Here is a 22,411-nt window from a genome sequence, read left to right as displayed (position 1 = left end):
GTGCGCTCTGTTTCTGATTCGAGTGTGAGCGCTGGTCCATCCTCCGAGCTGGGCGTGCTTTCATTAGATGTCACCGGGGGCGTGACGTCCATCACTGCATCGGAGGGTGGGTTGACATGCTCCGAGGAAGATCCGGACCCCCTGCCACCCTTCAGGGTTGTCAGTATGTTTACTGATCTGGAATTGGACATGTTAGCCGTGTTATCCCGGGCTGCTTCGGCCATGTGGCTGGAGATGGTTTGTCCACCCAGAACCGCGGCCAGACTGCTTAGTCGGGTGCTACGTGGGGGTGAAGAAAAAGACGAAGCCTTCTAGACCCCTCGTCCCCTTCTTCTCGGAGGTACACAGAGAACTCACGCAGGCATGGAGGGCACCTTTTTCTGCCCTGTCCTCGTGCGCTCCTGCTCTCACCTTCGATGGAGGTCTACGATGGAGCGGCCAGGGAATATGAGGCGATTCCCCGAGGGGAGCGTGCTAGCCTTTCCACTCGTGTAGATTCGCTCAAACTCCTTTCCAAGGCATGCAGGTTATCTGAGTCTCTCATGGCCAGAGCCTACACTGCTACGGGTCAGGGCGCCTCCGCTCTGCACACTATGGCCACCTATCAACGCTACCAAGCTGAGAAACTGGCCGAGGTGCAGGAGGGCGCTTCTCCCCCAGGGCTTGCTGCATGAGCTCTGCGTGGCAACCGATTATCCTCTCATCATCAACAAATCGTCTGCTCGTGCCCTGGGGAAGACGATGGCCACATTAATGGTCCAGAAACGGCTGAGCTTGGCTAATATGAGTTACGTTAATAAAGTGAGCTTTGTCAACACTCCCATATACCAGGCTGGCCTTTTCGGCGACACTGTTGGGGAGTTCACCCAGGAATTCTCCGCGCCACTCGGAAAAGAGGGGAACTGCTTTCCTCAGTGGGAGGCCGAGGATTATTACATCAGTCCACAACGACTCTAAACTCATCGCTGCTGGCCTCCGGGCCAGCAGCAACCAAATTTACAAAAGAGCAGTTTTCTCTCTCTCTCCGGATGCGCAAATCTGAGCACTGCCAGTCTGGGACGCTCTGCCTTTCAGCTCGCAGCGCCGGGACCCTTCGCCTCAGGTTCTCAGAGTGCAGCAGACTCCTTTCTCTCACTCCGGTCTCACCACGGGATCCAGGGAGGAAGGCAAGAGAAATTCTCTTATTTTCAGCTTTCTCGGGACGCACTGCTTCTTGGGATGAGCACTCTCATCTCGCGAGATGTCTTGCGAGAGGAAATTCCTGTCCTCCTGGCGAAGCATGCAATCGAGCAGGTCCCTCCAGCCGAGATGAGGTCCTAGATCTGCACAGACTGAACTGTCATTTACACAAAATGCCTTTCAGAATACTCAAGGAGAAACACTTGATTCAGAGCGTCCGTCCACAGGATTGGTTTGTAGCCATAGACCTGAAGGACACATATTTTCTCGTCTCCATTCTTCCACGCCACTGCCCCTTTCTCCGGATCATGTTCAAAGGACGAGCGTAGCAATACAAAGTCCTCCCCTTCGGGCTCTCTGTCTTCGCAGGTGTTCACCAAGCTCGCAGAGGGTGCCCTGGCGCCACTGCACCTTGCGAGCATCCGCATACTCCGCTATCGTGACGATTTACTCTTTCTAGCCTTGTCCCGCGATCTGCTGATTATGTACAGAGACAAAGTGCTTCGGCACCTCGACCAGTTGGGGTTTCAGGTCAACCGAAAGAAGAGCAAACTTTGCTCTGTGCAGAGGATCTCTCATCTCGGGCTGGAGCTGGATTCGGTCGCTATGGTTGCGCGCCTCTCCGAGGAGCGCGCCAGGGTGATGCTTTCCTTAGTAAACAAGCTCCACGCCAATTTTTACCGTTGCTGGAGCGGCAACACGTGCTGGTCAGGATGGACAGCATGGCGACGGGGGCTTATATCAACTGTATGGGGGTTATACGCTCCCGCGGCATGTCTCAGCTCGCTCGCCGTCTGCTCCTTTGGAGTCACACGCGGCTGAAATCATTGCGTGCCATCCAAATTCTGGGCGAGCTCAACTGTGCAGCCGATGCGCTCTCACGGCAGCTAGTGTCCCGGGGAGAGTGGAGACTCCCCCACGATTCGGTCCAGCTGATATAGGCATGCTTTGGGGAAGCCCAGATCAATCTGTTTGCCTCCACCAAGAATGCACAAAGCCAGCCATTTTATTCCCTGACCGAGGCCCCCCTTGGCACGGATGCATTGGCTTACAGCTAGCCATCGGGCATTCGCTAATATGCCTTTTCCCCAGTGAGCCTAATCGCACAAACTTTGTGCAAAGTCAGGGAGGATGAAAACCAGGTCTTGATTGTTGCGCCCCTTCGGACCTGAGGTCCGGCCCAACCTGACCTGAGTTTCGGAGCTTACACTCCTCGCGGCGACCCCTCCTTGGCGCATTCCCCTAAGGGAGGACCTCCTCTCTCAGGGACGGGGCAACATCTGGCTTCCATGCCCAGATCTCTGGAACCTCCACGTGTGGTCCATAGACAGGGCGAGAAAGACTTAGGTGACTTACTTACAAACGCAAAAGGGGACGTTGGAAGGTTGCGCTCTTGGTGATGTCAGTGTGCTCACGCTTTGGCTTGGCAAACTACACATCAAAAGCGTGATAGACTAATTGGCTCATCAGTTTCAACTGTGGAGCTAAGCACCGCCAATTCAATTAGCAGTTCATTGGCCCGTTTTAATATCTTCAGAAATGATTGGTCGTCTAAAGCACTCCCAAAGTTTATACAGACACACGTCTCCGTTCCCTATTTAGGAAACGTGGGTTACGTACGTAACCAGGACGATCTAGAAACCCACTCCCATAGAAATAATATTCAGATTTTTGGAATCCCAGAAGGAAGCAAAGTGAATAATAGCCAAGACTTGGTGGAAACGATTATCAAAACGGAGCTGTCACTCGATGAATTGGACCTTAAAATTATACGGTGTCACCGGGCACTTGGACCAAAATCACCCGCTGACGCACCCCACTTGATCAGTGGTGTATTCTTCCTGGAAAAAAAAACAAAGGACCTTGTCCTCCACTTTGCATGGAGAAAAAAAGTAATACACTGGAACAAAAAAAGGATTTTCTTTGACCAAGACTACCCACCTGAGATCCAACAGAAAAGACGGCTTTTGCTCCGATAAGAAAAATTCTGAAAAAAAAGGGGATTAAGTTCCAAACACCACCGACGGCGAAACTTAGAATCTTTCTCGAAAACGATCCGGTCATGTACAATTCGATGACGGAGGCATCAAGAGATCTGAAAGAAAAAGGACTGATAAACAGTGAAGAAGAAACTATTATAGGAATCTCTTGGAAACTGAAACAAAGACCTTGACAAAGTTTGGAGTGACATTGAAGAAAAGTAAGGAAAAACATCAAGTGAAGATCTGTGAAAAACTACTTGAATTTTAAAGGGACAACACTAGCTCTGTTTAAAAGAAGGGTAAAACCTGACAGATCCTGACAAAGAACTCTGAGAGACTGGTAAAACTTCTTGACTTGACTCACCGATGATGAACATTTAAAGGAGGAATGGTATTAAACCCAACTGACCAACAACACAAGATAAACGATTAAAGCACACCAAGACTCGAGTCATTGAGTAACATACTGGTAGGAAGAAATAAAGGGATTCCAGTTTATACACTTAAAATCCCTTGCTATAATTAGAAATACTTAACTTGAAAACCAAACCAGAAATACAAGAATATAATATTGCCAGATATAGGCGCTGAATATATTTGTTAACATTTTTTTTGTGCAATAGGCACAGCAACAAGGGGCCCTTTAGAGAAGGAAAGCTTTCCCCTCTCATTAAGAAGTTATTTAAGACTTTAAGGTTTGGAAACCTTTTTCGTTATGTTGTTTATGTGGTTCAAGATGTTCATGTTTGTGTTTTTCATGTTACGGTCACTGTGATCTTCGCAATAACATCTGTTTATAGTATATGCAAAAACAGGAATATAGAGTCATTACTTTAAATATTAATGGGTTAGTAAATTTGATTAAAAGAAATCGTGGCTAAAATGAAAAGAGAAAAGCAACAGATAATCTGGCAAGAGACGCATCTTTCTGATACAGAACATAAGAATTTAGAAAAAAAGGGATTTAAGGTTTTCTTTTCCTCATATAATAATGGTCGTAAACGAGGAGTAATGACATTAATCTCAAACAAAATCAGCTTACAATTAATTTCCAAGATTACTAATAAAGAAGGACGATATAACCTCATTAAAGGAACTATCAACCAAAACAAAGTTACATTAGCTAATTTAAATAGACCACCTGAAAAAGACAAAGCATTTCTCAAAAAAATAGTAAGTGTTATAGCCAAGGAGACATCAGTTACGTTGATCTGTAGGGGAGAGTGGAATGTACAACTTCAGCCTAAATTGTACTTATCTTCTAATAAGCAAATTAGTCAAGAAACTAGACAAATAAGATATCAGATGAAAGAATTAGGCTTAATTGATGTATGGAGAGACATATACCCTTTTAAAAAAGAACATACTTTCTTTTCTTCTGCCCACATGTCTCATTCTAGAATTGATTATTTTTTTATGTTTGGGTCAGATCAACATAAAATAAAAGACTGTACAATAGGAAGGGACAAGGGACATCTCAGACCATGCAGGAGTATATTTAACAGTGTACCTGGACAATAAACCCAAAAAGACATTTTGGCGATTTAACCCTAATCATTTGAATGATTTAACGTGCGTAGAACATGTCAAAAAAAGAATTATTAGAATATTTTAAAACAATAATAATGGAGAGTTGTCATCTAGTGTCCTATGGGACTGTCATGACGGTCAGTGACCACCGGAGTTCACAGACTCTGAGAATTGACTACAGCGCCCAAAAGACTACAAGTTCATACATACCACGCGCATTACACCTGGTCCACGTACACTGATTGACTCACAGCTGTTCCTGTTAATTTCCTGGACTATTTATACAACCATTTCACCTCTGTTTGTCACAGCATCGTTTTTCTTTCTTGTCATCAGTTTCTAGTAAGTCTTAAATATCGAGTTTGTTGTTACCTTAGTCTTGTTCCTGATCCTGTTTCTGTCATAGTTTCTTGTTTTGCTGTTTATTTGTTACTTTGTTATTTTTGAACACCGGACATCTTGTTTTTCTGTTTGCTGCACGATTGTAAATAAACCTGCACTTTGATTCACACCTTTTTGTTTCTGTTTTGATCACGCTAACGTGACAGGGACGCAGCTAAAGCTGATATGCGATGTAAACTTATAATGTGAGGATCAAGGAAAAAAAACTGAATTACATGAATAATCTGAATAAAGAATTAGAGACTAAATATGGTAATAAAGAAGATCCAGATATTTTTAATAAGATCAAAGAAGTTAAAGCTAAACTCAATAAAATATTCGCTGAGCAAGTTCAATTAAAACTTACATTTTTAAATTTTATGAAAATGGTCCAAAAGCTCCTGGCATGAAGAATAAGGAAACAGGCAGAGAGGAGTATTATTTTAAATCAAAGATCCCAAAACTAAAAAGATATGTCATAAATTGGAGGAAGGAATTAGTAAGGAATTATATACCTCAAAAGACAATATTGAACTTGCAAACATACAAGCATTTTTACACACATTAGATTTAACATCAATTGGATCAATACAAAATAAAACCCTAACTCAAAAAAATAACCATAGAAGAAATAAGCAATGCTATATCAAAACTTAAAACATCTAAAGTACCAGGCATATATGGCTTCCCTGCAAAATGGTATAAAATATTTAAAGAACAGTTGATGTCAATGCTTTTTGAATGCTGTAATCATACCTTACATGAGGGCGAACCCACCTGGATCCTGGAGAGAAGCTATCATATCTGTGATTCCAGAAGGAAAATATCCACTAGAGTGTAATTCATATAGACCCATTTCAGTCCTAAATATTGACTATAGACTCTATGCATCTATATTAGCTAAACGATTAGAGGACATTTTTCCAGACCTAATAGATACTGATCAAACAGGTTTTTTTAAAACAAAGACAAGCATATGATAATATATGGCGAGCCCTTCACGTAATAGATTTTATATCTCATAACAAGGTTCGCAGTCTTCTAAGTAGCCTAGACGCAGAAGAAGCATTCGATTCGATGAGTTGGGATTTTTTTATATTTAGTTCTGCAATGATTTGGATCCTACAGCTAGAATTAAAATGAACGGAGATATTTCAGAACATATTATACTAGAAAGAGGATATTGACAAGGATGCCCATTAAGTCCTTTATTTATTGAACCATTGGCACAACTAATCAGAGATGATACAGAAATAAGGGGAATGAAAATTAAGAAAGATATTGAACATAAAATTTGTTTATACACTGATGATGTGTTTCTGTTTCTTACATACCCAGACTTTAGTTTACCCAAGGTGATGTATTCTCTTGAAAAATTTGGATTATATTCAGGATATAGATTAATTAGATGATTATTATAAGGCAGCACAGCTCAGTCAGATCATGTCCAAATATTTTGACACAGTAATATTATAAACACCTATTGGCAAGATTTAAATAAAGAGATAAATACAATAAAGGGATTGAATCTGGAATGTAATTTTAAAACTATGTACCTGGTAATTTACTCTGCAGAAATACCAAAAATTATGTGTATCTTCTTAACACACTACTAACAACTAGCAAAAAGGCCATTACAAAGAAATGGCTCAAGGAAGATCCTGCATCTGTAGGCGAATGGTATGATATTTTTAAAGAGGTGTATGACATAGAAGTACTGACATTTACTTTGTTTTAATTTTATTGTGGTGCTTTTATTATATATGTTTGAAGCCTGTTGATCTTTGACACATAACCTTAAACAAAATGTTATATAGCAACATTTTATCAACGATAAATACAAATGTAAATAAGATTATATTCAGTGACCTTTGACACTCATATGTCTTTTTTGTTTCCATGTTCCTTTGAAAATGTCTGTTTGCTTGTTTTTTTTATTGCTGTTTTATTTGTTTTGTTTTAAACTGTTTTGAAAAAGGAAAAAAAAGTCAGTATCATCATCATCCTGACGCAAGCACACGGCATTCAGCATGTAGTTTTGCTGCTGTTAGATCAAAAACAACAGCTGCCATTCATGTTCACATTTTACACTGAATTCTGTACAAAATAGATTGACTTTTTTCTCTTTTGCTTAAATAAATTATTATTGTATTTGACTGTAATTTTTCTTTTTTAATTAGGCTAATTGCCTTATTCTCTTCAAAGAGCAGCTCTCATACAGAGCCTGATATTTCAGTGTTTTTTTCTAGGATATTGTGGATATTTGTGGATTCTTTCTTTCTTGTCCTCGGCTGATCACATGGAAAAAGGAAAATGACAGAAAAATTGGTAATTTGATCATTAAGTTTTTTTTTTCCCTGTCATTTTCCTTTTCATATTTATTTAAACTATCACATCACTTTTCAGGTGAAGGGGAAACAGTGTTGTACTTATCTGAAAAAGCTTCATATGTTTTAAATAATGAAGTGTATTTTCTCATTTAAAGGATTGCATGTTTTTAAATAGAATAAATAGTTTAAATGATCATTAATTATATCCCAACATTGTGTCTGTGTTTACACTTTTATTTAGTTTAAAAAGCATATGAATCCACTGAAACAGAACTTTGTGACTCTGGGTCATTTCTGCAACTTTTTAATAAGAATGTGAAATAACGACACAATAGAAGACTGTATATAATAGTAATATCAAATAATGACTACACTAAAGAAAATAAACAACTTCCAGTATATACAAGTGCAAACAAATGAACAAAATCTGAACATTGTTAAAACAACATAAAAACAACATATAGATGGGTGCGAGGGAGGGTTATGTGCAGCTTCAGCATACTTACCAGGCTGAAATTCCACGTGTTGTACAAAATCCAGAGAGAGAGGAGAGAATATGGAGTAGCCTACTCACACTCTCACTGTTGCGTAAAGAAAACTTATGAGAAAAAAAAGAGCAAAAGACAAGAGAAAATACAATTCTCTGGAAGGTGAATGGTTTGTAAGGCCCACTCATTCAGCCTATTACAACCAAGTATCTATTTGGAGAGCAATGTTGGTGCTTGGCAGTGCAGAAAGAGTTCTCCAGGGTAAGAAGAGCAGTGATCCAGAGTCCAGAGAGAGAGGAGAGAATATGGCCACAGGTGGAAACTTGGAGTTGGACATGTTAGAAGTGAGTGAGTATGGGGGATGGAAAGGTGTTGTTTTAAAGGAAGTTGTTGCAAAATTTAACGTAATCTTTACCGAAAATAGCAGCAAATATATACAGAAATGCCATAGTCCAGCCCCCATCATGAAAGTGAGTACATACATGACGAGGTGGAAGAGTCCATCGAATCCCATCCTTGTCGTTCAAATGCTCTGACGTTTGAAAGAGGCCGGTGCTTCCGTGGAAGGTGTTTTACTCGCACGCTCTTATCGTTTTGAAGGATGCTGTTGCAAAATTTAACGTCATCTTTACCGAAAATAGCAGCAAATACATACAGAAATGCCGTAGTCCAGGAAAGTGAGTACATACATGACGGGGTGGCCGAGTCCATCGAATCCCATTTTTGTCGTTCATTTGCTCTCTCGTTCATACGGCAAAACTGAAAGTCTTCTTACCGAAAATAGTTGCAGAAACATACATATACAAATATGTGCCACAGTCCGGCCTCCACCAGAGAGAAAGAAAAATACGTGACGAGGTGGTCGAGTGGTTAAGGCGATGGACTGCTAATCCATTGTGCTTTGCACGCATGCGTTCGAATCCCATCCTCGTCGCTCATATGTTCTGGCATTCGAGAGGTCATGGTGTTTCACAGAAGTTCTCTCACTCTTTTAGCCTTTTGAAGGATGTTGTTGCAAAACTTTATTTCATCTTTATCGAAAATAGCTGCAAAAACAAACATATATGCCATAGTCCAGCCCCCATCGTGAAAGTGAGTACATACATGACGAGGTGGAAGAGTCCATCGAATCCCATCCTTGTCGTTCAAATGCTCTGGCGTTTGAAAGAGGCCGGTGCTTCCGTGGAAGGTGTTTTACTCGCACGCTCTTATCGTTTTGAAGGATGTTGTTGCAAATTTTAACGTCATCTTTACCAAAAATAGCAGCAAATACTTACAGAAATGCCGTAGTCCAGCCCCCAACAGGAAAGTGAGTACATACATGACGGGGTGGCCGAGTCCATCGAATCCCATTTTTGTCGTTCATTTGCTCTGTCGTTCATACGGCAAAACTGAAAGTCGTTTTACCGAAAATAGTTGCAGAAACATACATATACAAATAAGTGTCACAGTCCGGCCTCCACCAGAGAAGAAAGAAAATATGTGACGAGGTGGCCGAGTGGTTAAGGCGATGGACTGCTAATCCATTGTGCTCTGCACGCGTGGGTTCGAATCCCATCCTCGTCGCTCATTTTTTTTGGCATTCGAGAGATCATGGTGTTTCTGTAGAAGTTCGTTTATTCTCACTCTTTTAGCGTTTTGAAGGATGTTGTTGCAAAATTTTATGTCATCTATATCGAAAATAGCTGCAAATACAAACATATATGCCATAGTCCAGCCCCCATCATGAAAGTGAGTACATACATGTCGAGGTGGAAGAGTCCATCAAATCCCATCTTTGTCGTTCAAATGCTCTGGCGTTTGAAAGAGGCCGGTGCTTCTGTGGAAGGTCTTTTACTTGCACGCTCTTATCGTTTTGAAGGATGTTGTTGCAAAATTTAACATCATCTTTACCGAACATAGTAGCAAATACATACAGAAATGTCATATTCCAGCCCCCTTCATGAAAGTGAGTACATACATGACGAGGTGGCCGAGTCCATCGAATCCCATTGTTGTCGTTCATTTGCTCTGTCGTTCATACGGCAAAACTGAAAGTCATCTTACCGAAAATAGTTGCAGAAACATACATATAGAAATATGTGCCACAGTCCGGCCTCTACCAGAGATGAAGTAAAATATGTGACGAGGTGGCCGAGTGGTTAAGGCGATGGACTGCTAATCTATTGTGATCTGCATGCGTGCGTTCGAATCCCATCCTTGTCGCTCATATGTTCTGGCATTCGAGAGATCATGGTGTTTCTGTAGAAGTTCTTTTACTCTTTTAGCGTTTTGAAGGATGTTGTTGCAAAATTTTATGTCATCTTTACCGAAAATAGCAGCAAATACATACAGAAATGCCGTAGTCCAGCCCCCAACAGGAAAGTGAGTACATACATGACGGGGTGGCCGAGTCCATCGAATCCCATTTTTGTCGTTCATTTGCTCTGTCGTTCATACGGCAAAACTGAAAGTCGTTTTACCGAAAATAGTTGCAGAAACATACATATACAAATAAGTGTCACAGTCTGGGCTCCACCAGAGAAGAAAGAAAATACGTGACGAGGTGGCCGAGTGGATAAGGCGATGGACTGCTAATCCACTGTGCTCTGCACGCGTGCGTTCAAATCCTATCCTCGTCGCTCATTTGTTCTGCCATTCAAGAGATCATGGTGTTTCTGTAGAAGTTCGTTTATTCTCACTTTTTAAGCGTGTTGAAGGATGTTGTTGCAAAATTTTATGTCATCTTTATCGAAAATAGCTGCAAATACAAACATATATGCCATAGTCCAGCCCCTATCATGAAAGTGAGCACATACATGACGAGGTGGAAGAGTCCATCGAATCCTATCCTTGTCGTTCAAATGCTCTGGCATTTGAAAGAGGCCGGTGCTTCCGTGGAAGGTGGTTTACTCGCACGCTCTTATCGTTTTGAAGGATGTTGTTGCAAAATTTAACGTCATCTTTACCGAAAATAGCAGCAAATACATACAGAAATGCCGTAGTCCAGCCCCCATCATGAAAGTGAGTACATACATGACGAGGTGGCCGAGTCCATCGAATCCCATTTTTGTCGTTCATTTGCTCTGTCGTTCATACGGCAAAACTGAAAGTCATCTTACAGAAAATCGTTGCAGAAACATAAATATAGAAATATGTGCCACAGTCCGGGCTCCACCACAGAAGAAGAAAAGTACATGACGAGGTAGCTGAGTGGTTAAGGCGATGGACTGCTAATCCATTGTGCTCTGCACGCATGAGTTTGAATCCCATCCTTGTTGCTCATATGTTCTGGCATTTGAGAGATCATGGTGTTTCTGTAGAAGTTCTTTTATTCTCACTCTTTTAGCGTTTTGAAGGATGTTGTTGCAAAATTTTATGTCAACTTTATCGAAAATAGCTGCAAATACAAACATATATGCCATAGTCCAGCCCCTATCATGAAAGTGAGTACATACATGAAGAGGTGGAAGAGTCCATTGAATCCCATCCTTGTCGTTCAAATGCTCTGGCGTTTGAAAGAGGCCGGTGCTTCCGTGGAAAGTGTTTTACTCGCACGCTCTTATCGTTTTGAAGGATGTTGTTGCAAAATTTAATGTCATCTTTACCGAAAATAGCAGCAAATACATACAGAAATGCCATAGTCCAGCCCCCAACAGGAAAGTGAGTACATACATGACGGGGTGGCCGAGTCCATCGAATCCCATTTTTGTCGTTCATTTGATCTTTCATTCATACAGCAAAACTGAAAGTCATCTTACCAAAAATAGTTGCAGAAACATACATATACAATTATGTGCCACAGTCCGGCCTCCACCAGAGAAGAAGGAAAATACGTGACGAGGTGGCTGTGTGGTTAAGGCGATGGACTGCTAATCCACTGTGCTCTACACACGTGTTCGAATCCCATCCTCGTCGCTCCTATGTTCTGGCATTCGAGAGATCATGGTGTTTCTTTAGAAGTTCTTTTACTCTCACTCTTTTAGCGTTTTGAAGGATGTTGTTGCAAAATTTTATGTCAATTGTAGTGGCAATTTCCTTTAAGGAGGCGCTCTCGGTGGTCAAGAAACAAAGTCTTACCCAGGATGTCTTTTCAAAGCTTTTATTCTTTGCAAAGAAGGTCACAGTCATACAGCAACAACAGTTTCTGCAGAGTGAGACAATGAAGCAAAGTGTGCTCATCCTTTTATCTGGGTTGTGCTGCTTACGAGGTCAATTCTAGTTCAATCTAAACCTCACATACTACAACAGGTGTGAAAACCATCCTGCTGCTTTCCAGTCATATATCACACAGCCCATGCCCCTTACCCCTAATAGATGTTCATCTTTAAAGGGCCATGAAACCCCCTCGTTTCAGCAGGGTGTTTTCACACCTCTTCTTTGGAAAAAGTCAGAAAAGTGGGGGTGTCCAGCTCTGTTTAGGGGGGAGTGTCGGAGGAACTAAAGTGGGAGGGTGTGGGAGTGTCTATTTGGGCACGCGCGAGTTTCAGTCAAAATACACAGGAGAAAGGGATGGTGTTTAACCTACATGGACATCTGTAGTCAAATTATTTGCCAAATTATTAAATGGTGGACTTTAACTGCAGTCTGGCTCTTTCATTTAGGGAATTCATTCATGCCCCTCGCGACAAACGAGATATTTGATTCGAGGATCTGCTCTAAGCGTGTATTTTTCATGCAATGTTTGATATCGCACGGCGAATGACAGAAAAAAAACTCAGCATTTCCCGGAAACTTAGATGCACACGGCAGGTAGCGTCCGAAAGCCGCGTGTGTTATTCCGGTCACAAAATGCGGTGCTAACATGTTTGCACTCAATGCAATAGTTAACTTATTTGATACAAACAAACTGAATATACAAAGAGCACTGGTCGCTCACTTACCAAATCTGTAGAGACAGGACAATCACCAGCAACTAGAGCCGCGTCTTTATGAAGAGAAGACTACATCCGGAATCCGGATTTCAGCGTTTGCAGATGAGAACAGCTCTCAGGTAAACAATAATCCTCCTTAGAAACGTTAGTTATTGTTGTCGCGCGTCGCGTACACTGTTAATCCACACGTGATCCAGATGAGCTCTCACAGAGAGAAAATGAAAACGAAACTTAATGGCAGCAAACTGTAAAAGCAACACTTCACGCTTGTTTTGCCAACACAACGTGGCGTCTCTGTGTTGTAAAGACGGTGACACTAATGAATATTAATGAAGTTGCACAATAGAGCGCGCTGATTGGTTTGAACCAAGCCTTACTCATGCATTAATGCATCACACTGTAAGACGTAATAAGGCACACTCTGGCACAGACGTCCAGTCTGCACGCTGGAATAAAACGCTATTATGTCATGACCGTGACGCAGCTTCAAAAATTCGTTTCAAACAGGAAGTACGAATTTGCTTGAAATAACGCAAAAACAACCAATTTACACTTTTTAGTGAAATATAGGTGTCCTAATAGTGTTTTTAGCAGTGTGGGACACATATACGACTGTCAACAGCTCAAAAAATGTGTTTTGGTGTTTCGTGACCCTTTAAGCTAATTGGAAAGATAAGGACCACGTGGTCACATACGGGAATGTAAGGCTGTATAAACAAAAGTACACTGTGAACACAAGTGACTTTTCACACATCTAAAGATGAGGAGTAAGCAAGTTTTCACTACACATGTTCATCTAAAAATGAATTTCCATTACAATTCCTCTCTTTTTATCATTCATTGATAACTCACTATTAAATTCATTTTTCAATTGAATACAAAATCACACTGATTACAAAAATCATTTAACAGGTTTCTGCACACATCAAATACACTAGAGATGTTTAAACATTCTTCTTAATAGTTTCCCCTTTAAGATTTATCTTTCAAAACATCCCTCTTCCCTGGGAGCCGGGCTAAACGAATAATCACTGTTATTGCGCTCCCGATCGAAATCGGACCCTCAGTCACCCCTCAGAGGTTCAAATCACAGAAATTGCCTGTTTTTTTCACATTATTGATTTGTTCACACAACAAAATTCTAGAAACATTTCTTCAATCAGTTAAAAATTATTAACACTCTACAGCAATTCATCAATAACACTCATGAACATAGGAACACGTTGTTTCTGTACTCTTAAACATATATCACATTTACACCCTTCTCTCAATTTTCATGTAAATGATCACTCTTTTGAGATTTGTTACAGAACATATATAAGCAAGCAGATAGTTATCTTAAATTTCAAAAAATCTGGTTCGTTAATATTTTCCCAATTAAGTAACAGCCGTCACCAAAAATTTTGTTCTCAGTTGTTTACAGTTTTTCCTTATCCATTTCTATGTAGCTGCTGCTATCATCAAAGTCATAATCAAAATCTTCACCCATGTCAATATTCATACCCTCTTCATTCACAGCCACTCTTATCATCTGATGGGATGTTTTAGTTGTAATCAGTCTGCCCACTGACCATAATACAAATCTGAATATACATGGAAGACAACATAATATCACTACACCCACTCCCAATACAGGTAACACCACAGTAAAGGCCCAGTAGATCCAGTTTCCCCACTTAAATGACAGCCAATCTAGCTATGGGCTGCTAACTTTCTTAGGTTCTTTTACTGTCATTCTCATGTGGGTCACAATGTCAGTAATGTTTTGCTGTAATCAGGTTAATTAAGGTGACACTAGCTGCAATGCCAGTGTTGTTCTCCTCAGACCACACATTCCTCGCACACGGAATGGATGGCAGCTAATCTTTTCTTCCATCTTCAGATCTTTAATGCGATGGTCAAGCACAGCTTATTCACCTCTCTTTTTGGTCGCTTTATCCTCCGTCTGTGTGCTGCTTGGTGTTGTATTCAGAAGTTACTGTTTCACACACACCTCTTGGGTTGTTGTTGTTTCTCCCCAGCTGTGACCTTGCTTCCCTCAGATAACAGCCTGCTGTTTTCCTTCAGATGATTTCAGAGCCCCTCTTTCTCTCCTACTCCCTCGTGGAATCCTCCTCAGGAGATGGAATTTTCCTGCAGTGCCCATCATGCACCCACGTCGCCCACTCTGCGACCTTCACCGCCGTCTCCGTGGTCAGTAGCACTTGAAATGAACCCAGCCAGCGCTTTGCTCTCCAGCTCTTTCTCCTCAGGTCCCTAATCACCACGAAGTCGCCAGGCCTCAGACTGTGCAGTGGTCTCTCAGCAGCCTTCCCCTGTGCGGCCTTTACCTGCACACAAACATCGGACAACACATGAGACATATCTTACAGTAATTCAACATGTCATTCTCACACACATCTGTTGAGGGCAGCTGCTGTTTTCCCCCATTCACACCTACACACGGTGGTTTACCAAAGAGAATTTCAAACGGGCTCAAATTCATTTTTGATCTTTTTCTCATTCTCATGTACTTCAGGACAATGGGTAAAGCTTGAACTTTTGAGACAAAGTTCTGCCTTTCTACCACTGTAGGTGATCTTTCCCTAAGTCTCTGTGGCGCAATCAGTTAGTGCTTTCGGCTGTTAACTGAAAGGTTGGTGGTTCAAGCACACCCAGGGATGAATTAGGCATTTTTCTGCCTTGCAACTGCTAACACGTGCACTGGGCATATATCCTGGGCCACATTCTGTCCAGCTTTACAAGATGAAATCAGGATTTAGCAGAAGATTGTCACAGGTAGGGAAGGTATTACTGTGAACGGTGTCTAGCTCTTGAAAGGGCTACTCATCAGCTCGGCTAGTTTAGTCGGTAAAGCATGAGACTCTTAATCTCAAGGTCGTGGGCTCGAGCCCCACGTTGAGTGTTTCTGTTGCCTCTCTCAGCAAACTTTCATTAGGGTTTATGTAGCACACCTTTTGAAACAAAGTTCTGCCTTTCTACCACTGTAGGTGACCTCTTACTAAAGCCTGGTTTATACTTCTGCGTCAAGTGACCGGCGCAACTCACGGCGCAGGCAACGCGCGTGGTTGGGCATTTATACTTCTGCGCGCTGTCTCCGTTGGTCTGCATTAACACTTCCGAAACGCTAGTGGGCAGTGAGGTGTAAATGTTCCTCTGTGTCGAGTTTCTTCGCTTCTGTTTTGCTATTCTGAACACTTCCTGGATGTACAAGTGACTCAAACTCGCTCATTTTGAGGCAGGAACCAGCGGACGTGCAACAACTTTAACCATGAGGTAAACAAAGAACAAAACTTTCCATCCGGAGCTCCTTCACGGGACTCCACACTTGTAAACAATCGCTCGCGCCATTCGCGCGGCTCTCGGTCCCGCCCAGACTCGTCGGCGCTAGCAAGCCGACCAATCACAGAGCTTGCGCTACGCGTTGTTGCGACGTGTAGTTACAATTTTTGAGAGGTGCACGTCAGTGACGGCGACGGCCACGGCGATGGGCTATGCGTCAGCGCCGTAGCATACGCCGGTGTTTGACGCAGAAGTATAAATCAGCCTTTAGTCTCTGTGGCACAATCAGTTAGTGCTTTCGGCTGTTAACTGAAAGGTTGGTGGTTCAAGCACACCCAGGGATGAATTAGGCATTTTGCTGCCTTGCAACTGCTAACACGTGCACTGGGCATATATCCAGGGCCACATTCTGTCCAGCATTACAAGATGAAATCAGGATTTAGCAGAAGATTGTCACAGGTAGGGAAGGTATTACTGTAAACGGTGTCTAACTCTTGAAAGAGCTTCTCATCAGCCTGGCTAGCTCAGTCGGTAAAGCATGAGACTCTTAATCTCAGGGTCGTGGGTTCGAGCCCCACGTTGGGCGTTCCTCTTACTTTTCTCTCTCTCTCAACAAACTTACATTAGGGTTCATATAGCAGACCTTTTGAGACAAAGTTCTGCCTTTCTACCACTGTAGGTGATCTTTCACTAAGTCTCTGTGGTGCAATCAGTTAGTGCTTTCGGCTGTTAACTGAAAGGTTGGTGGTTCAAGCACACCCAGGGATGAATTAGGCATTTTGCTGCCTTGCAACTGCTAACACGTGCACTGGGCATATATCCTGGGCCACATTCTGTCCAGCTTTACAAGATGAAATCAGGATTTAGCAGAAGATTGTCACAGGTAGGGAAGGTATTACTGTAAACGGTGTCTAGCTCTTGAAAGGGCTCCTCATCAGCTCGGCTAGTTTAGTCGGTAAAGCATGAGACTCTTAATCTCAAGGTCGTGGGCTCGAGCCCCACGTTGAGTGTTTCTGTTGCCTCTCTCTCTCAGCAAACTTTCATTAGGGTTTATGTAGCACACCTTTTGAAACAAAGTTCTGCCTTTCTACCACTGTAGGTGACTTCTTACTAAGTCTCTGTGGCACAATCAGTTAGTGCTTTCGGCTGTTAACTGAAAGGTTGGTGGTTCAAGCACACCCAGGGATGAATTAGGCATTTTGCTGCCTTGCAACTACTAACACGTGCACTGGGCATATATCCTGGGCCACATTCTGTCCAGCTTTACAAGATGAAATCAGGATTTAGCAGAAGATTGTCACGGGTAGGGAAGGTATTACTGAAAACAGTGTCTAGCTCTTGAAAGTGCTCCACATCAGCCCGGTTAGCTCATTCGGTAGAGCATGAGACTCTTAATCTCAGGGTTGTGGGTTCGAGCCCAACGCTTGGTGTTCCTGTTACTTTTTTCTCTCTCTCAGCAAACTTACATTAGGGTTCATATAGCAGACCTTTTGAGACAAAGTTCCGCCTTTCACCACTGTCGTTGACCTTTCCCCAAGTCTCTGAGGCACAATAGGTTAGCGTGTTTGGCTGTTAACTGATAGGTTGGTGGTTCAAGCCCACCCAGGGATGAATTAGGCATTTTGCTGCCTTGCAACTGCTAACACGTGCACTGGGCATATATCCAGGGCCACATTCTGTCCAGCATTACAAGATGAAATCAGGATTTAGCAGAAGATTGTCACAGGTAGGGAAGGTATTACTGTAAACGTTGTCTAGCTCTTGAAAGAGCATCTCATCAGCCCGGCTAGCTCAGTCGGTAGAGCATGAGACTCTTAATCTCAGGGTTGTAGGTTCGACCCACACGTTGGGTGTTCCTCTTACTTTTCTCTCTCTCTCAACAAACTTACATTAGGGTTCATATAGCAGACCTTTTGAGACAAAGTTACGCCTTTCTACCACTGTAGGTGATCTTTCCCTAAGTCTCTGTGGCGCAATTGGTTAGCGCGTTCGGCTGTTAACTGAAAGGTTGGTGGTTCAAGCCCACCCAGGGACGAATTAGGCATTTTGCTGCCTTGCAACTGCTAACACGTGCACTGGGCATATATCCAGGGCCACATTCTGTCAAGCATTACAAGATGAAATCAGGATTTAGCAGAACATTGTCACAGGTAGGGAAGGTATTACTGTAAACGGTGTCTAGCTCTTGAAAGAGGTTCTCATCAGCCCGGCTAGCTCAGTCGGTAGAGCATGAGACTCTTAATCTCAGGGTCGTGGGTTCGAGCCCCACGTTGGGCGTTCCTCTTACTTTTCTCTCTCTCTCAACAAACTTACATTAGGGTTCATATAGCAGACCTTTTGAGACAAAGTTACGCCTTTCTACCACTGTAGGTGATCTTTTGCTAAGTCTCTGTGGCGCAATCAGTTAGTGCTTTCGGCTGTTAACTGAAAGGTTGGTGGTTCAAGCCCACCCAGGGACGAATTAGGCATTTTGCTGCCTTGCAACTGCTAACACGTGCACTGGGCATATATCCTGGGCCACATTCTGTCCAGCATTACAAGATGAAATCAGGATTTAGCAGAACATTGTCACAGGTAGGGAAGGTATTACTGTAAACGGCGTCTAGCTCTTGAAAGAGCTTCTCATCAGCCCGGCTAGCTCAGTCGGTAGAGCATGAGACTCTTAATCTCAGGGTCGTGGGTTCGAGCCCCACGTTGGGCGTTCCTCTTACTTTTCTCTCTCTCTCAACAAACTTACATTAGGGTTCAAATAGCAGACCTTTTGAGACAAAGTTCTGCCTTTCTACCACTGTAGGTGATCTTTCGCTAAGTCTCTGTGGCGCAATCAGTTAGTGCTTTCGGCTGTTAACTGAAAGGTTGGTGGTTCAAGCACACCCAGGGATGAATTAGGCATTTTGCTGCCTTGCAAATGCTAACACGTGCACTGGGCATATATCCTGGGCCACATTCTGTCCAGCTTTACAAGATGAAATCAGGATTTAGCAGAAGATTGTCACAGGTAGGGAAGGTATTACTGTAAACGGTGTCTAGCTCTTGAAAGGGCTCCTCATCAGCTCGGCTAGTTTAGTCGGTAAAGCATGAGACTCTTAATCTCAAGGTCGTGGGCTCGAGCCCCACGTTGAGTGTTTCTGTTGCCTCTCTCTCTCAGCAAACTTTCATTAGGGTTTATGTAGCACACCTTTTGAAACAAAGTTCTGCCTTTCTAACACTGTAGGTGACGTCTTACTAAGTCTCTGTGGCACAATCAGTTAGTGCTTTCGGCTGTTAACTGAAAGGTTGGTGGTTCAAGCACACCCAGGGATGAATTAGGCATTTTGCTGCCTTGCAACTGCTAACACGTGCACTGGGCATATATCCTGGGCCACATTCTGTCCAGCTTTACAAGATGAAATCAGGATTTAGCAGAAGATTGTCACAGGTAGGGAAGGTACTACTGTAAACGGTGTCTAGCTCTTCCAAGGGCTCCTCATCAGCTCGGCTAGTTTAGTCGGTAAAGCATGAGACTCTTAATCTCAAGGTCGTGGGCTCGAGCCCCACGTTGAGTGTTTCTGTTGCCTCTCTCTCTCAGCAAACTTTCATTAGGGTTTATGTAGCACACCTTTTGAAATATAGTTCTGCCTTTCTACCACTGTAGGTGACCTCTTACTAAGTCTCTGTGGCACAATCAGTTAGTGCTTTCGGCTGTTAACTGAAAGGTTGGTGGTTCAAGCACACCCAGGGATGAATTAGGCATTTTGCTGCCTTGCAACTGCTAACACGTGCACTGGGCATATATCCTGGGCCACATTCTGTCCAGCTTTACAAGATGAAATCAGGATTTAGCAGAAGATTGTCACGGGTAGGGAAGGTATTACTGAAAACAGTGTCTAGCTCTTGAAAGAGCTCCACATCAGCCTGGTTAGCTCATTCGGTAGAGCATGAGACTCTTAATCTCAGGGTTGTGGGCTCGAGCCCCACGTTTGGTGTCCCTGTTACTTTTTTCTCTCTCTCTCTCAGCAAACTTACATTAGGGTTCATATAGCAGACCTTTTGAGACAAAGTTCCGCCTTTCACAACTGTCGTTGACCTTTCCCCAGGTCTCTGTGGCACAATAGGTTAGCGCGTTTGGCTGTTAACTGATAGGTTGGTGGTTCAAGCCCACCCAGGGACGAATAAGGCATTTTGCTGCCTTGCAAATGCTAACACGTGCACTGGGCATATATCCAGGGCCACATTCTGTCCAGCGTTACAAGATGAAATCAGGATTTAGCAGAAGATTGTCACAGGTAGGGAAGGTATTACTGTAAACAGTGTCTAGCTCTTGAAAGAGCATCACATCAGCCCGGCTAGCTCAGTCGGTAGCGCATGAGACTCTTAATCTCAGGGTCGTAAGTTCAAGCCCCACGTTGGGTGTTCCTCTTACTTTTCTCTCTCTCTCAACAAACTTACTTTAGGGTTCATATAGCAGACCTTTTGAGACAAAGTTACGCCTTTCTACCACTGTAGGTGATCTTCCCCTAAGTCTCTGTGGCGCAATCAGTTAGTGCTTTCGGCTGTTAACTGAAAGGCTGGTGGTTCAAGCCCACCCAGGGATGAATTAGGCATTTTGCTGCCTTGCAACTTCTAAACCGTGGCTGGGCATATATCCTGGGCCACATTATGTTCAGCGTTACAAGATGAAATCAGGAATTAGCAGAAGATTGTCACGGGTAGGGAAGGGATAACTGTAAAGGGTGTCTAGCTCTTGAAAGGGCTCCTCATCAGCTCGGCTAGTTTAGTTGGTAGAGCATGAGACTCTTAATCTCAGGGTCGTGGATTCGAGCCCCACGTTGGGTGTTCCTATTACTTTTTTCTCTCTCTCTCTCAGCAAACTTTCATTAGGGTTTATGTAGCACACCTTTTGAAACAAAGTTCTGCCTTTCTACCACTGTAGGTGACCTCTTACTAAGTCTCTGTGGCACAATCAGTTAGTGCTTTCGGCTGTTAACTGAAAGGTTGGTGGTTCAAGCACACCCAGGGATGAATTAGGCATTTTGCTGCCTTGCAACTGCTAACACGTGCACTGGGCATATATCCTGGGCCACATTCTGTCCAGCTTTACAAGATGAAATCAGGATTTAGCAGAAGATTGTCACGGGTAGGGAAGGTATTACTGTAAAGGGTGTCTAGCTCTTGAAAGGGCTCCTCATCAGCTCGGCTAGTTTAGTTGGTAGAGCATGAGACTCTTAATCTCAGGGTCGTGGATTCGAGCCCCACGTTGGGCGTTCCTGTTACTTTTCTCTCTCTCTCAACAAACTTACATTACGGTTCATATAGCAGACCTTTTGAGACAAAGTTACGCCTTTCTACCACTGTAGGTGATTTTTCCCTAAGTCTCTGTGGCGCAATTGGTTAGCGTGTTCGGCTGTTAACTGAAAGGTTGGTGGTTCAAGCCCACCCAGGGACGAATTAGGCATTTTGCTGCCTTGCAACTGCTAACACGTGCACTGGGCATATATCCAGGGCCACATTCTGTCCAGCGTTACAAGATGAAATCAGGATTTAGCAGAAGATTGTCACAGGTAGGGAAGGTATTACTATAAACGGCGTCTAGCTCTTGAAAGAGCATCTCATCAGCCCGGCTAGCTCAGTCGGTAGCGCATGAGACTCTTAATCTCAGGGTCGTGGGTTCGAGCCCCACGTTCGGTGTTCCTCTTACTTTTCTCTCTCTCTCAACAAACTTACATTACGGTTCATATAGCAGACCTTTTGAGACAAAGTTACGCCTTTCTACCACTGTAGGTGGTCTTTCACTAAGTCTCTGTGGTGCAATTGGTTAGCGCGTTCGGCTGTTAACTGAAAGGTTGGTGGTTCAAGCCCACCCAGGGACGAATTAGGCATTTTGCTGCCTTGCAACTGCTAACACGTGCACTGGGCATATATCCAGGGCCACATTCTGTCCAGCATTACAAGATGAAATCAGGATTTAGCAGAACATTGTCACAGGTGGGGAAGGTATTACTGTAAACGGTGTCTAGCTCTTGAAAGAGCTTCTCATCAGCCCGGCTAGCTCAGTCGGTAGAGCATGAGACTCTTAATCTCAGGGTCGTGGGTTCGAGCCCCATCTTGGGCGTTCCTGTTACTTTTCTCTCTCTCTCAACAAACTTACATTAGGGTTCATATAGCAGACCTTTTGAGACAAAGTTCTGCCTTTCTACCACTGTAGGTGATGTTTCACTAAGTCTCTGTGGCGCAATCAGTTAGTGCTTTCGGCTGTTAACTGTAAGGTTGGTGGTTCAAGCACACCCAGGGATGAATTAGGCATTTTGCTGCCTTGCAACTGCTAACACGTGCACTGGGCATATATCCTGGGCCACATTCTGTCCAGCTTTACAAGATGAAATCAGGATTTAGCAGAAGATTGTCAC

The 22,411-nt window shown here is 43.2% G+C and overlaps 2 protein-coding genes, 1 long non-coding RNA gene and 10 other non-coding genes across 13 annotated transcripts in view; 12 read left to right on the top strand and 1 right to left on the bottom strand.

The window, feature by feature from the left end:
• The window catches only part of LOC137491248 (uncharacterized), a 697,259-nt gene that overhangs the window by 122,136 nt on the left and 552,712 nt on the right, over positions 1-22,411 (top strand). The window lies entirely within an intron of this gene.
• The window catches only part of LOC108182277 (uncharacterized), a 257,835-nt gene that overhangs the window by 98,765 nt on the left and 136,659 nt on the right, over positions 1-22,411 (top strand). The window lies entirely within an intron of this gene.
• On the top strand, positions 8,743-8,824 carry trnas-gcu (transfer RNA serine (anticodon GCU)). Its single transcript has one exon. It is a non-coding gene; the product is annotated as a tRNA-Ser (tRNA).
• trnas-gcu (transfer RNA serine (anticodon GCU)) lies at positions 9,375-9,456 on the top strand. The gene has a single exon. It is a non-coding gene; the product is annotated as a tRNA-Ser (tRNA).
• On the top strand, positions 11,069-11,150 carry trnas-gcu (transfer RNA serine (anticodon GCU)). Its single transcript has one exon. It is a non-coding gene; the product is annotated as a tRNA-Ser (tRNA).
• LOC141381737 (uncharacterized) lies at positions 11,956-15,171 on the bottom strand. Its single transcript, XR_012402387.1, has 2 exons — positions 13,427-15,171; positions 11,956-12,194 (listed from the first exon to the last, which is right to left on the bottom strand). It is a non-coding gene; the product is annotated as an uncharacterized lncRNA (long non-coding RNA).
• trnak-cuu (transfer RNA lysine (anticodon CUU)) lies at positions 16,539-16,611 on the top strand. Its single transcript has one exon. It is a non-coding gene; the product is annotated as a tRNA-Lys (tRNA).
• trnan-guu (transfer RNA asparagine (anticodon GUU)) lies at positions 17,987-18,060 on the top strand. Its single transcript has one exon. It is a non-coding gene; the product is annotated as a tRNA-Asn (tRNA).
• On the top strand, positions 18,230-18,302 carry trnak-cuu (transfer RNA lysine (anticodon CUU)). Its single transcript has one exon. It is a non-coding gene; the product is annotated as a tRNA-Lys (tRNA).
• On the top strand, positions 18,654-18,726 carry trnak-cuu (transfer RNA lysine (anticodon CUU)). Its single transcript has one exon. It is a non-coding gene; the product is annotated as a tRNA-Lys (tRNA).
• Positions 21,377-21,450, top strand: trnan-guu (transfer RNA asparagine (anticodon GUU)). The gene has a single exon. It is a non-coding gene; the product is annotated as a tRNA-Asn (tRNA).
• On the top strand, positions 21,801-21,874 carry trnan-guu (transfer RNA asparagine (anticodon GUU)). Its single transcript has one exon. It is a non-coding gene; the product is annotated as a tRNA-Asn (tRNA).
• trnak-cuu (transfer RNA lysine (anticodon CUU)) lies at positions 22,044-22,116 on the top strand. The gene has a single exon. It is a non-coding gene; the product is annotated as a tRNA-Lys (tRNA).

This window comes from Danio rerio, chromosome 4, assembly GCF_049306965.1.
Source record: "Danio rerio strain Tuebingen ecotype United States chromosome 4, GRCz12tu, whole genome shotgun sequence".
NCBI lineage: Eukaryota > Metazoa > Chordata > Actinopteri > Cypriniformes > Danionidae > Danio > Danio rerio.
Note: the sequence above shows the minus strand (reverse complement) of the source record. Positions and strands in the feature narration are given on the sequence as shown.